Source organism: Xenopus tropicalis, chromosome 8, assembly GCF_000004195.4.
Source record: "Xenopus tropicalis strain Nigerian chromosome 8, UCB_Xtro_10.0, whole genome shotgun sequence".
In the NCBI taxonomy this organism is placed as follows: Eukaryota; Metazoa; Chordata; class Amphibia; order Anura; family Pipidae; genus Xenopus; species Xenopus tropicalis.
The window spans coordinates 133,030,160-133,044,857 of record NC_030684.2 but is presented as its reverse complement, the minus strand read 5'-3'; the positions used below and the strand labels follow the sequence as shown (position 1 = coordinate 133,044,857).

Below are 14,698 nucleotides of genomic sequence, written 5' to 3'. Positions count from 1 at the left end.
TCAACTTAATGATTGTATCCACCTCTAGATACTTTGTATGGCTTCAACTTAATGATTGTATCCACCTCTAGATACTTTGTATGGCTTCAACTTAATGATTGTATCCACCTCTAGATACTTTGTATGGCTTCAACTTAATGATTGTATCCACCTCTAGACATCTTGTATGGGTTTGCCTTCATGGTTGTATCCACCTCTGGAGATCTTGCATATCTTTTACTTAATGGTTGCTTCCAACTGTGAAGATCTTGCATAGCTTTAACTTAATAGTTTTATCCACCTCTAGAGATCAGGCTTAGCTTGAACTTGATGGTTATATTCCACTCTGGAGATCTTGCTTAGCTGTAACTTGAGGGTTGTTCTACCTCTGGATATCTTGTATAGTTATAACTTCATGGTTACATCCACTTCTAGAGATCAGGCTAAGCTTGAACTTGATGGTTGTGTCCACCTCAGGAGATCTTGCTTAGCTTTAATTTGATGGTTGTTCTACCTCTGAATATCTCGTATAGTTATAACTTGATGGTTACATCCACATCTAGAGATCAGGCTTAGCTTGAAATTGATGGTTGTGTTCACATCAGGAGATCTTGCATAGCTTTACAGCGCTGCGTACATAAGTAGCGCTTTATAAATAAAGATATACATACATACATACATAGCTTTAACTTGATGGTTGTTCTACCTCTGGATATCTTGTATAGTTAGAACTTGATGGTTACATCCACCTCTAGAGATCAGGCTTAGCTTGAACTTGATGGTTGTATCCACCTCGAGAGATCTTGCATAGCTTGAACTTAATGGCTGCAGGGGTCAGCCACGGAGACCTTGCATTGCATTAAATGTATGGCCACGCCAGCTTTCATGCCTAGCACAGCTCTAACCTGATTGACATGTCTGCCTCCAAAGACTTTAAGTTGATGACCCAGGTCAGCTTCCAGAGATCAAGCACAGCTTTAACTTGACAGGCCGATGTCTCGAGAACGTGAGAACACGCTGGACCCATGCAGCTGAGAAGCTCAACGGGGAGGGGAGGTATCATTGCTTAATTTACACATTTCTTAAATGCTGTGTAATATATTAGAAGGTTTCCAGTTAATAGCAGTTTAAAGCATATGTTCACTGTATCTCCATATGGCATGGAAATGGAACGAGGTGTTTATAGAGATCACATTGTTGGTGCACTTAGCAGCTCATGTAATAAGAGGGTAACATTTGTTCCAGTTTTAGTAAGCAGTGGTTGCTATGGGGCGCTTTCCCCCCTATATGTAATGCTGCCCTGCCATTTGCTGCATTACTGTGTTGGCCAAGGATTCTGGAATGTGTATTTGATCATCTGGAGGGCAGAGTGAATTTGGGTGTTAGTAAGTAACAATCCTATGCAACAATGGGGCCTCTTAGTGAGGTGCAAAAGTGTCCATGTTTGCTTAGGGCACCCAAGAGGCATCAGCCATGTTGAACTGTGGTTTTCCCATTCATGTTGGGTATAAGCATTGGGGTGTCCTACTCCAAGGCCAAAGCTTGCTGGAAACCAGTTTCTCCTTTTGCATTTGTTAATGAGCAACACAGCTACTGGAATTTGTCAGCCGGAAAGGGTTAAAGAGCTCCGAGCTTTGCATGGAGCAGGGGTGACACCAGAGCACCACGGGCTCCCCTGAGCCTCACCACTTGCACGATCTGCCATCGCTATTCCTTTCCCACCTCTCCCAGCATCAAGGAGGCCGGGACCTTGGAGCTGTTGCATGGCGATAGTTGCCATGGAAACCACTTCACGGGTATCCATGTGCTATGCCTGTCTGTGTCACTTTATGTCTGCCTCAAAGTAAAGCAAGATAAGGTGGGAATGGGGGCCCACGGGAGGATGAGGAAGGCAGCCTTTGCCAAGGTCCGGTGGCACGCTGGAGGGGAAAATGGTGTGAAAATACATGCTTTGTGTAAACAAATAGTTGGTGTGTATCTATGTTTATATTTATACATATGTGTACATGTAATATATGCATGGAGCTGACCAGGAAGGAAAGTTTTAAACATGCATCATAGCATATCAGCATCTCCGTTGCTAACAGGGCATGCTGGGAAATGTAGTTTGGCAAGAACTGGTGAGAAATAGATTGTAAGATCTTTGGTGGAATAGCAGATACTCTGATGTAGCTGTGTATATATATATATATGTGTGTGTGTGTATATCCTACACATGTAAGCACATTATAAATAAATAATAGCCTACCCACTTTAGTGCCCTTTAGCGGTGTGCTTGCTGGGCTGCGCTGACAATGTCGCCAACGCTTTTGATTGGCCGCCCGCTAGATGATGTGGCAGTGCTGTGGGAGCGGCACATACACTAAGGAATAAGGCTGCTGTAATAACACTGTTGCTCCTGGGAGCTCCTAGTACAGCGACCGTCCCAAGGGTGGCAGTGCACTGATATACAATAAACCGGAGCCGGCTTGGCCAATCCGAAGCAACCTTGCCTTACGGCAACAACGTTATTAATAATTCCATACACAGGAGGAGGTAAAGATCTGCCAGGCGTGTACCCCCCAGTGCTCTGTTGCACCCCCTGATACAAAATACAGATTTCTCTAAGCCTATACCAGAGCAGGGGTCTTAGGGAAGTCAATTTCCGGTGTATCCTGCCCTTACAGGAAGTGACTGCGGCCCCCCCATCAGAAGGATGTCGTAAAACAAAGCAGGGAGAGAACTGAAGTGACCAGTGGAAATTCACACTATTCCCAATCATCCCCTAACAGACAGCATAGAACTTTCTTTGCATTCAGTGGGAGGCTTTCCGACCCCATATACAGCTGCAGCTCTCAGCTTCCTTGCTGACATTCTCTGCTGGTTAAAGCGGCAGCCAGGGGGTTAATAGGAGATTCCCCTTGTCAAGCCGTCTTCCCCCGTTGGCTGTCCATGCCCGTCTTAAGTTCAGGTAATGCCTAATTGAAAAAGAAGCTTAGGAGGTTCAGAAAGCCAAATCGGCAGAGGAACATTTCTAGGAGTGGATGCCGGCTTCCTCCATCCGCTGGGAATGAGGGAGAGCGAGGAGGGGAAACTGTCAGATTCTTGGGAAACAAAAGAAGCCGGCAGAAGGCTGGTAGGCTAACTTACCCTTCCTGCTGGGGAAAGCAATGCTACACATCCTTAACTGGCAACTGACAAGCCTTACTAGCCCCCGGGCCGGCCACCCCCAGGGAATGCTCCTGTGCTACACAGGTAAGCCCATTAATGCCTCATACTGTCCAAGTACGCTCTCTTTATTGCTTGTAAAGGGTTAGTTCACCTTTAAATCAACTTTTAGTATGATGTAGACACCCGTATTCTGAGATAATTTGCAATTGGTCTTCATTTTTTTATGTTGTGTGGTTTTTCCAGTTCTTTAGCTTTTTGTTCCTCGGCTCTCTAGTTTAGAATTTTAACTAAATGTTAGAAAGTAACGATAATAAAAACAAAATGTAAGATCGCAGAGCCGTGGTTTTTGGCTGCTGAGGACATTGACTCTCCCATTTGAAAGCTGAAAAGATGTAGAAGCGGAAGGCAAATAAATAAAAATGAAAGAATAATTAATGAAGACCAATTGCAAAGGTGCTAGGGAATAGGACATTCTATGATATAGTAAGTGAAGATAACTGCTCAAGGGCATCATAGAATGAATGAAGCTGTAAGGTGGGAATAAAGGTTCAAAACAATTTAGCAATAGCCTAGAACTCACTTGGGGACCCCAAAACACCCAGCGTCCCCCAAGTATAAAAACTCAGCCGCTCTCTCAGCAAACCCCCTGTTACCTACAATCGATTGCACTTAAACCTTTTTAGCTACTTGTCTGTTGTGCTTAGCACAAAGCTCTGCACGGCATTAATCTGGGCCATCGATTGCAGAGCCGCTCCGCTGGCCAGGAGGCAGATAAAACTTCCAACGAGTTGGATAATCAGTTCCTATTGGCAGCGGCTTTGCAATTACTCGTTATTTGTAACCAGGGCCGGGAGCTGATAAGTTTGCCTGTTTCTCCTCTTTCCTTCGTTTCGTTGCCAAGTAAATCCTTCGTGTATAAGTGCTCTCTGATCAATGGAAGTATCAGCAGGATCCTTGCAAGGTAGAACTTGATAGATGCAGGGCTTTTGTCAGCCTTGTCTGCTATTTTACCCTTTATTAGATTGAGCATTTTCATCTCTGGGCGATTCTATGTTTGACATCTCTGCTCTATAGGATTATTAGAAAGCTAGGCGCACAGACCAATGGCATGGCAAGCAGTCATTTACACACAGCGCTCTGGGGATAAAAGGATTAAATAACTTTTTTTAATCTGATTTTTTTTTTTATTTGTATAATACATGTTTACATAGTCATGTAAAACATTGTATGAACCAACTCTAATAAAAGGAACACAAAATTTAAAATATACAGAATTATGGCATTTGGCCATGAACATAGTGTGCACTCTTGCAGCAGTCCTGCCCTGCTTTATGTCTGAGATTCTAGTTATCTGTATAACAGAGCATTCTGTCACAGTGGCACAGATCCTATCTGATCCCCCCATTGTAAGCAGCAGTCCTGCCCTGCTTTATGGCTGAGATTCTAGCTATCTGTATAACAGAGCATTCTGTCACAGTGGCACAGATCCTATCTGATCCCCCCCATTGTAAGCAGCAGTCCTGCCCTGCTTTATGGCTGAGATTCTAGCTATCTGTATAACAGAGCATTCTGTCACAGTGGCACAGATCCTATCTGATCCCCCCCATTGTAAGCAGCAGTCCTGCCCTGCTTTATGGCTGAGATTCTAGCTATCTGTATAACAGAGCATTCTGTCACAGTGGCACAGATCCTATCTGATCCCCCCCATTGTAAGCAGCAGTCCTGCCCTGCTTTATGGCTGAGATTCTAGCTATCTGTATAACAGAGCATTCTGTCACAGTGGCACAGATCCTATCTGATCCCCCCCATTGTAAGCAGCAGTCCTGCCCTGCTTTATGGCTGAGATTCTAGCTATCTGTATAACAGAGCATTCTGTCACAGTGGCACAGATCCTATCTGATCCCCCCCATTGTAAGCAGCAGTCCTGCCCTGCTTTATGGCTGAGATTCTAGCTATCTGTATAAAAGAGCATTCTGTCACAGTGGCACAGATCCTATCTGATCCCCCCCCCATTGTAAGCAGCAGTCCTGCCCTGCTTTATGGCTGAGATTCTAGCTATCTGTATAACAGAGCATTCTGTCACAGTGGTACAGATCCTATCTGATCCCTATTGTAAGCAGCAGTCCTGCCCTGCTTTATGGCTAACATTGTAGCTTATAAATAACACAGCTTACTGTCAGAGTTTATGCAGACCATGTTGAAACCTGTGTCTAGTCATATTTGAGGTGATTTCAGTTTTTCACAAGGGAAAGTGTCAGAGCAATTAGCTCTTGGTTCCATAAGAAAGCTTGGGAAAAGAAGAGAAAAGAAAACCACAATAGTTTTTGGTAGGAAGCTGGGTGGCCGTGATTAGAAATAATATTTCCCACGTGGATCACCTCAAGTAACTGTATTCCTTTCTAACAATGTCTGAAAAACTTTGCTAATAATAGTTGTGACTGCGACCAAAGCTATTTCCTAGGAAGCAACTGGGATCTTGAAGTCATTGTGATAATTCCATGGCTGCCTGCATTTTCGATATTCCGAAGGAGGCAATTCATCCTGGATTTATCTCTTTCATCTGTAAATATCCAGAGGACTAGGACTTCCTGCCGTGGAAACCTATAAATATAAATCTTTTACTCTGACCTGATATAATACAGCCCGGCCTGTCACATTATGGAATGCTCTGTTCTACGTTCTTCAGCCGTAAATACTTACCCTTATTTCATAGCCGAGGCCTACTTACAAGGGCAAAGGGGAAATTTTCAGTTGAATGCAACCCTTTGGTGAGACAGGAGGCCCAGAGCTTTAATGGTTTGTGCTTGTGTCCGGCAGCCATTTTATAGGTGACAGGATGGATATTCCCAGAATCCTCTGCCAAGGAGGAGGATGGGAGATTTCTCTTGTGAGAGGAAGACTGACAGTATGGCTGCTTGTTGGCAGCTTTGCTTCCCTGTGTTCTCTTTCCCACAGTGCTTTTCTCTCTTTCAATCACAGGGAGTTCAAGGCTGCGGTATTGTGCCGCCATGTTTACATGAGGTGTTACACAAATAAGCGCTCTCCTTTGTTTCCATTCTCTGTTCTATACCCTTTGCCATTCTCATACGGTTATTCACTCTTTAGCCGTGTCTCTTAGCAGCACCAGTATTATCTCATTCTTACCAGTCCTTACTGCCGCCATCTTGCACTTCTCTTAACTGCACGTATGTATAACTTTATTTATAAAGCGCCACAAGGGTACGCAGCGCTGTACAGTCTTACAATATACACAATTACACACACAGGGAGGACAAGTGTTATAATATATACAATAAATAATTATAAATACACAGGGTGTTAGTGCCATGTGGTATGAGGCACAGTAGGAAGGAGGTCCCTGCCCCGCAGAGCTTACAATCTAAGTAATGTTCAGTCTTCATGCATAGCCTGTACCAGGCCCAAACCGGTGTAGCCTTGGGTTGTCTAGATCCCACCACAGACAGCTGGTAGTACCCCTGTTAGATTTCCTGTTCACGTTAAATTTAGGGGAAAACAGAACTTGTTCCAGATAAGGGCCCTGTAGGTAATAGGACCCTGCGGAGCAGCACTTATAGGTGTAAAGGGTAAGAAAGTAGGTCGAGTATAGCAAGATAGATGGAGAGTCTCTCCTATGCTTCAAATAAGCTGGGATATGCTATCTGTTTATATTGTAGTGTATAAGGAAGCAATATCCCCACTCATAAATAAACAGAAGCAGTGGTCTGTGTCCATAGTAAGCTGTGCCCTATTACTGCTGTCTAATAGGCAGCTCCCATCCATATATATATATATATATATATATATATATATATATATATATATATATATATATATATATATATAAAAAATACAAATATGTATCAAGTATGTTAAACTTATTTATTGTACTCCTCTGTGGAATATTTTGGCACTTTACAAATACATGCTAATAATAATAAGTACAGGTATGGGATCTGTTATCTACAGTGCTTGGGACCTGGGGTTTCCAGATAAGGGATCTTTTCGTAATTTGGATCACCAAACCTTAAAAATAATTTAAAGATTAATTAAACCCAATAGGGCTGTTCTGCCCCCAATAAGGGGTAATTATATCTTAGTTGGGATCAAGTATAGGTACTGTTTTATTATTACAGAGAAAAGGGAATCATTTAACCATGAAATAAACCCAATAGGGCTGTTCTGCCCCCAATAAGGGGTAATTATATCTTAGTTGGGATCAAGTACAGGTACTGTTTTATTATTACAGAGAAAAGGGAATCATTTAACCATGAAATAAACCCAATAGGGCTGTTCTGCCCCCAATAAGGGGTAATTATATCTTAGTTGGGATCAAGTACAGGTACTGTTTTATTATTACAGAGAAAAGGGAATCATTTAACCATGAAATAAACCCAATAGGGCTGTTCTGCCCCCAATAAGGGGTAATTATATCTTAGTTGGGATCAAGTACAGGTACTGTTTTATTATTACAGAGAAAAGGGAATCATTTAACCATTAAATAAACCCAATAGGGCTGTTCTGCCCCCAATAAGGGGTAATTATATCTTAGTTGGGATCAAGTACAGGTACTGTTTTATTATTACAGAGAAAAGGGAATCATTTAACCATTAAATAAACCCAATAGGGCTGTTCTGCCCCCAATAAGGGGTAATTATATCTTAGTTGGGATCAAGTACAGGTACTGTTTTATTATTACAGAGAAAAGGGAATCATTTAACCATGAAATAAACCCAATAGGGCTGTTCTGCCCCCAATAAGGGGTAATTATATCTTAGTTGGGATCAAGTACAGGTACTGTTTTATTATTACAGAGAAAAGGGAATCATTTAACCATTAAATAAACCCAATAGGGCTGTTCTGCCCCCAATAAGGGGTAATTATATCTTAGTTGGGATCAAGTACAGGTACTGTTTTATTATTACAGAGAAAAGGGAATCATTTAACCATTAAATAAACCCAATAGGGCTGTTCTGCCCCCAATAAGGGGTAATTATATCTTAGTTGGGATCAAGTACAGGTACTGTTTTATTATTACAGAGAAAAGGGAATCATTTAACCATTAAATAAACCCAATAGGGCTGTTCTGCCCCCAATAAGGGGTAATTATATCTTAGTTAGGATCAAGTACAGGTACTGTTTTATTATTACAGAGAAAAGGGAATCATTTAACCATGAAATAAACCCAATAGGGCTGTTCTGCCCCCAATAAGGGGTAATTATATCTTAGTTGGGATCAAGTACAGGTACTGTTTTATTATTACAGAGAAAAAGGAAATCATTTTTAAAAATTAGAATTATTTTCTTATTATTGATTCTATGAAAGATGGACTTTCTGGATAACGTGTTTCCGCATAAGGGATCCCCATACCTGTAAAAAAATGTAGCACTAAGTGAGTTCCAGTAACTTTGACATTGGAATTTCATAGTCAAACAGGGGGGCCGGTTCGCAAAATAAGTTTTTTCTTTTGTGGGGCCCATATTTTTCTAGTTTCATATCTGAAGGGGAAAAGGTATATTTTGCCCTCTCCCAGACCCGCTGGCAGAATAGGAGATAATTGCTGCCGCTGCGTGATGTATTTCTGCCCGTTGGCTGCACAGGCCCAGATAAGGCAGGCTTGCTGCACGCTGCTGCCGAGCGATCACAGTAATTTGCACATGTAAATCCCAACAATATCAATTGACACACAACCAACCGTGTAATTGGTCTGATTTGAAAGACAAGACCCTTCCAAGCAGCTTCCGGAAATCAGCCGAGTAAATAGGTGCCCTCAGCAGGGCTGTGATTGATGCCGCTTTGTTGGCGCTGTGAGTGTCAGCTTTTGATAGATTCACTTTAATTTTCTCTCCTTATTACCTTATTGTGCGTGGCACTGCCCTGCCTCCCCTGGCACCTGTGTATGAGAGATGGATCCGTTTAAATATATATTTTCATTTTGACCACGGCGGTCACAATGCATCGTGGGCTTATGCCTAAGACTTAACCATTTCATTCCACAGCTCTATGAAGGCCTAGAATTGTAAGGAAAAACCACTCTACTAAAGATTACAGATCAGGGTTTACTCAGTGCAAGTGTTGACTGAATAGGTAAATGTCTATTATACTCCAGCTTGTGGCTGAACTACACTTCCCAGAATCCCACAACCTCCGGACACCATTGGGACTTACTTCCTAGCCATTATATGGTTATAGGAATGTCACATGTAATTATGACCCATTTAAAACAAGGCAGAATCTGCAGCAGCTTTTACAAACCATAGGGAAGCCCTTCAACATGAGTATTATTTTACACCCGTCATTTCATTTTTCCATTTGACCTGTACAAAAGAATAATAATCAAAGCTTAGTTGAAAGGTGGATGTTAAAGAGTAGAAGGTTAGCTCAGAGGACAATATGGGAGGATGGTGGTGGTGGGGGGTGAGAGTCAGTTTGGACACTTGGAGAAAGGAGGTATCTGGGGGTTACATACATGGAGTTGGTTACAGGGTTGAGCTATGGGGAGCAACCTCTGAAAGGTCGGGTGTCTAGGGCAGAGGAACAATGCACAAAGGAGCCATTGGAGCCTACGGCAGTACCAAGAGCCTGGCCATTGTGTGTGCTGAGCAGCGGCCCAGGCCAAAGAGAGGTTAAGGGGCAATATTTACTGATATATATATATTCCAGTTGGTGAGATTCTTTAATAGATCACTTAATATAATATAAACGATCTGTTGGTTACGTATTCATTCTGGGGTATAGTTTCCCTTTATATTCTCATTATTCCTTTATATTTTCATTACTAAGTGGCATCTAAGCATTCAGTTGTGCCCAGTGCCCTTTGCGTTTGTGTTAGCTTAGCTGATACACCATGGAGTCAGAGACTGGGCCAGATACCATGATTACAAGTTACTGGAAATGGAAGTCTTTAACACTTAATAATTATGAGAGCACCGGGTCATATTTACTCTATTCAGAAGTAAAAAAAATAATAATCCACCTTTGTGTTAAGTTCCCCTTTAAGGAAAGAAAATCTGTTTCTTATAATGAGATAAACAGCCCTGTGTTCCGCGGCTGAAAAGGAATTGTGTATTTCTTTAAACAAAGTCCCTCACATAACATTCACGGCTTGGGTGTGGAACTGAAAGAGGCGCTTGTTGTTTTTACAAGTTAGGGACCTGTGGTCTTCAGTCTGGGGAGAGATTCCAGCAGCCCTGGCCTGGGTTAGTAACGAGAGCGCTCAGCGCCAGTGTGTCCGCTCAGCGGAGCCCATTTTCCCTTGTTGGCTGCTACAGGCAATAAACGGCCCACGGCCAGCCTGCAGGGTTCCGCAATTCCCACCGCTCCCTCCCTTCCCAAGGCAGTATTAATATTTCGGGAAAATAAACAGCGGTTTCAGAGACCCAATAAATGGTCGGCAAGAAAAGGGAGCAGGTCCGGGCCAACGAAAATTTATGGGATGCCGAGTTCAGTCTAGGATTCATCCTCCGTTATTAAATAAAGGACAGTAACACTACATAATGAGAGGCGCTTGATCGAAAAAGCATGTTGTAGCGCAGATAAATATGAAAAAGGTTTCCATAATGGGATGGATTATGTGCTGGTATTATTAGATTTCTCTTGTATATAACCAGATGGGCTTGTAGCTCTCTGCATTGGCTGATACTGAAACAGAAATTTGTGGCCAGGAAGCAATGTGTGCAAAAGGAGGCTACTACCTATATAGATTAGTGTGCAAAAGGAGGCTACTACCTATATAGATATGAGTGCAAAAGGCGGCTACTACCTATATGGATATGAGTGCAAAAGGAGGCTACTACCTATATAGATATGAGTGCAAAATGAGGCTACCTATATAGATAAGTGTGCAAAATGAGGCTACTACCTATATAGATATGAGTGCAAAAGGCGGCTACTACCTATATGGATATGAGTGCAAAAGGAAGCTACTACCTATATAGATATGAGTGCAAAAGGAGGCTACTACCTATATAGATATGAGTGCAAAATTAGGCTACCTATATAGATAAGTGTGCAAAATGAGGCTACTACCTATATAGATATGAGTGCAAAAGGCGGCTACTACCTATATGGATATGAGTGCAAAAGGAGGCTACTACCTATATAGATATGAGTGCAAAATGAGGCTACCTATATAGATAAGTGTGCAAAATGAGGCTACTACCTATATAGATATGTGTGCAAAAGGAGGCTATTTCCTATATAGATAAGTGTGTGTGAAAGGAGGCTATTTCCTATGTACATAAGTGTGTGAAAGGAGGCTGCTTCCTCAATATAAAAGTGTGCAAAAAGAAGCTATTTCCTAAGTGAGCAAAGGAGGTATTTTGCTTACTTATAAAAGTGTGCAAAAGGATTCTATATCCTGAAAATAAATATGTGCAAAAGGAAATTTCTTCCTGATTATAAAAGGAGGATTCTTGCTGAATATAAACATGTGCAAAAGGATGTTATTTTCTTTATATATAAGTGTTCAAATGTGGTTTCTCCCTGAATAAAAAAGTTCACAGTTGGATGCTATTACCTGAATGTAAGGGTTTGCAAACTGAGGCTTCCTTATTATAAAGTGTGCAAGCGGAAGAGTAGTAAAAATGTGGTTTCTTCTGAATAATTGCCCTTTGTGATGTTAGTAATAGACACATATACATTTCGGGTATTGGTACGAGGGTATTGCCATCAGTGCTGTGTTTAGGCACAGTTGGGGCAGATTATGGCACTTTAATAGATTTGGTAGCCTCAGTTCTCCAGATTATAAATGTTACCCATAAGTGCCCAGGCCCCAAGTGTTCCGGATAAGTGAGTAGTGTGTTGCCCTAATACTGCCCCTCTGGCACCCCATCATGGCACCCTAAGGGCATCTCCCAGCATTCCCAGCCAGTACATACGTGAGAGCTTGCCCGCCGTGCTGCATTCTAGCAGGGAAAGGGTTAAGTCTCTGCCTCCCACAGCGAGAGTGATGAAGAATTGGACTATTAAACCATCCCACGCTAATAAAGGCACCGGTGTGATTTTCTCTCTGTCTCCTTCCAACCCTCAGGTAGTGCTGGGGTGTTTTTTCCTTCTTCTCCTTCTCCTTCTTTCCCAGCTAAAGATAGAACTGCAGATTTTTAATTAGCAGATGGGGCAGCGCAGACATAATTAGACACACTGCAGCCGTGAATGTGTGTTCTTGTGAATTCCAACACTCGCGCTAATGCGCCAGCTACACTCATTTATTGTCAAGAGATCATGCATATTAAAAGATCAGACCGCCTGCTTGAAGTATGGAGGGGAGATCAGGCCCGGGTTAGGGCACGGCACAGCAGCTGGCATGTTGCTTCCATTTACCATGTTTCATCCCCCCATATTGTAAGCAGCAGTCCTGCCCTGCTTTATGGCTGAGATTCTAGCTATCTGTATAACAGAGCATTCTGTCACAGTGGCACAGATCCTATCTGATCCCCCCCATTGTAAGCAGCAGTCCTGCCCTGCTTTATGGCTGAGATTCTAGCTATCTGTATAACAGAGCATTCTGTCACAGTGGCACAGATCCTATCTGATCCCCCCATTGTAAGCAGCAGTCCTGCCCTGCTTTATGGCTGAGATTCTAGCTATCTGTATAACAGAGCATTCTGTCACAGTGGCACAGATCCTAACTGATCCCCCCCATTGTAAGCAGCAGTCCTGCCCTGCTTTATGGCTGAGATTCTAGCTATCTGTATAACAGAGCATTCTGTCACAGTGGCACAGATCCTATCTGATCCCCCCCCCATTGTAAGCAGCAGTCCTGCCCTGCTTTATGGCTGAGATTCTAGCTATCTGTATAACAGAGCATTCTGTCACAGTGGCACAGATCCTATCTGATCCCCCCCATTGTAAGCAGCAGTCCTGCCCTGCTTTATGACTGAGATTCTAGCTATCTGTATAACAGAGCATTCTGTCACAGTGGCACAGATCCTATCTGATCCCCCCCATTGTAAGCAGCAGTCCTGCCCTGCTTTATGGCTGAGATTCTAGCTATCTGTATAACAGAGCATTCTGTCACAGTGGCACAGATCCTATCTGATCCCCCCATTGTAAGCAGCAGTCCTGCCCTGCTTTATGGCTGAGATTCTAGCTATCTGTATAACAGAGCATTCTGTCACAGTGGCACAGATCCTAACTGATCCCCCCCATTGTAAGCAGCAGTCCTGCCCTGCTTTATGGCTGAGATTCTAGCTATCTGTATAACAGAGCATTCTGTCACAGTGGCACAGATCCTAACTGATCCCCCCCATTGTAAGCAGCAGTCCTGCCCTGCTTTATGGCTGAGATTCTAGCTATCTGTATAACAGAGCATTCTGTCACAGTGGCACAGATCCTATCTGATCCCCCCCCATTGTAAGCAGCAGTCCTGCCCTGCTTTATGGCTGAAATTCTAGCTATCTGTATAACAGAGCATTCTGTCACAGTGGCACAGATCCTATCTGATCCCCCCCATTGTAAGCAGCAGTCCTGCCCTGCTTTATGGCTGAGATTCTAGCTATCTGTATAACAGAGCATTCTGTCACAGTGGCACAGATCCTATCTGATCCCCCCCATTGTAAGCAGCAGTCCTGCCCTGCTTTATGGCTGAGATTCTAGCTATCTGTATAACAGAGCATTCTGTCACAGTGGCACAGATCCTATCTGATCCCCCCCATTGTAAGCAGCAGTCCTGCCCTGCTTTATGGCTGAGATTCTAGCTATCTGTATAACAGAGCATTCTGTCACAGTGGCACAGATCCTATCTGATCCCCCCATTGTAAGCAGCAGTCCTGCCCTGCTTTATGGCTGAGATTCTAGCTATCTGTATAACAGAGCATTCTGTCACAGTGGCACAGATCCTATCTGATCCCCCCGTTGTAAGCAGCAGTCCTGCCCTGCTTTATGGCTGAGATTCTAGCTATCTGTATAACAGAGCATTCTGTCACAGTGGCACAGATCCTATCTGATCCCCCCCATTGTAAGCAGCAGTCCTGCCCTGCTTTATGGCTGAGATTCTAGCTATCTGTATAACAGAGCATTCTGTCACAGTGGCACAGATCCTAACTGATCCCCCCCACTGTAAGCAGCAGTCCTGCCCTGCTTTATGGCTGAGATTCTAGCCATTGTAGTATTTCTGGCCCCTCAGTGTTGCTGTCTGTGTGTATATACAGTGTAGGATTGTGTGTCCCTTAGCACGTGGGACTGATTATTTCCCTCTGGGTAAGAAAGCGCTGCTGCTTTAACTCCACGCTCACAAATCTGGACCAGCTGCTTTTCCAAAACACATTTCGGGAATCCGTCCTCTTCCAACTTTTTTTTTTTCTCTTTCTTTTGTTTCTCCCACCCCTCCTACTTCATCTTTTCCTGGCCTGAGAATCTACATGGGGCCGGCTATTTATAAACCGGCCTTGGCTATTTTTGGGACACAACAAGTGTAAAATTCCTGCCCGCCAAACAATAGGCCCGAAAAGCTCGGAACAATTGATGGAGACGGCGCGGCCCTGGTGTTCCTTGGCTGTCCCCCCGTCGCCACGCACACACACGCGGCCAACCACGCACGCTGTCATGATAATGCCGTGACTCATTCATACG

The 14,698-nt window shown here is 43.3% G+C and overlaps 1 protein-coding gene across 7 annotated transcripts in view; it reads left to right on the top strand.

The window, feature by feature from the left end:
• mef2d (myocyte enhancer factor 2D) overlaps positions 1–14,698 on the top strand; it is a 127,241-nt gene that overhangs the window by 67,605 nt on the left and 44,938 nt on the right. Inside the window, exon 1 of one of the 7 annotated variants that reach the window (XM_031890604.1) lies at positions 3,193–3,213. The gene's annotated coding sequence lies outside the window, so the exon portion shown is untranslated. 7 annotated transcript variants of the gene reach the window in all.